Source organism: Dendroctonus ponderosae, unplaced genomic scaffold (assembly GCF_020466585.1).
Source record: "Dendroctonus ponderosae isolate FM_Combo_2020 unplaced genomic scaffold, Dpon_F_20191213v2 Dpon_F_20191213_11, whole genome shotgun sequence".
Taxonomy (NCBI): Eukaryota; Metazoa; Arthropoda; class Insecta; order Coleoptera; family Curculionidae; genus Dendroctonus; species Dendroctonus ponderosae.
In genome coordinates this window covers 7686537-7687552 of record NW_026017213.1, presented here as the reverse complement: position 1 = coordinate 7687552, position 1016 = coordinate 7686537, and positions in this window count along the sequence as shown.

The following is a 1016-nucleotide window of genomic DNA, read 5'->3' as shown; positions in this document are numbered from 1 at the left end:
AGCAATTTCAGAACTTGGCACGTTTCTTCTTTGTTTTCATCTAGTAGCTTGGCAAGCGCGCAAATTTATTTTGTCGTCAACCAGCAGGAATTTTGGATATTTTGCGTCAAAAATCTACTGGGAAATACTCACTTAGGACCCCCTGTATATTACGCTTTGGACCATGACGCCAATTAATATCGAAACTTTGCGCATTTTTTTTTGTTTTTGTTTTCCTGATGGTGGGAGTTCATTTTCAAAAGTGCCCTGCTTCGGAGCCTGCAGGAATTTCCGGTCAAAAGCATGTCCAGTTGGTTGCGAAACATCGGTTTTAGACATTGTGTAAAAAATACAGTCTTCTGTTGTCTATGAAATTAGAAAAATGATCGTCGTTTCGTGCAAGGGTGGCGTAAGATTATTGCAAAATTTCAAGTTTTCCGTCCCGTTTTGCATGTTTCTCGGAAGCAAAATGAGCAAGAACGCTTATTTGTATATCATTCAAAACAGAAACAAATGACCTTTTCGAAAGTGAACCATGGATGGGGAATTGTTGGCAGTTTTCTCAAAAAATGCTTGAATTCAAGAAGTTTTAGATTGGCGTGGTTTTTTTTTGAGTTGCAAAATCCACTTGAACATGGCGCTGCTTTTTTCGAAGTTTCTGAAGAACCATGCGAGCCACATAATTCGTTTTGGCATCGTTGGATAGAGAATTTAAAAGTCGATTCAGTCGTAACAACATGAGTGAGGAAGATAGAGTAGTTTTGACACAGAAAGCGAAATTTAAATATCACACACTTAGGTGCAAGATCATGCCAAAATTTCATGTTTTTCGTCCCGTTTTTGCTCGTATCTCTGAGGAAAAATGAGCAAGAACGCTCATTTGTACATCATTCTAGAGAGAAATAACTGGCCTTGTGAAGTGAACAATCGATAAGGAAGTTTTCTCAGAAAATGCTTGAATTCAAGAAGTTTTAGATTTGCGTGGTTTTTTTTGAGTTGCAAAATCCACTTGAACATGACGCTGCTTTTTTCGAAGT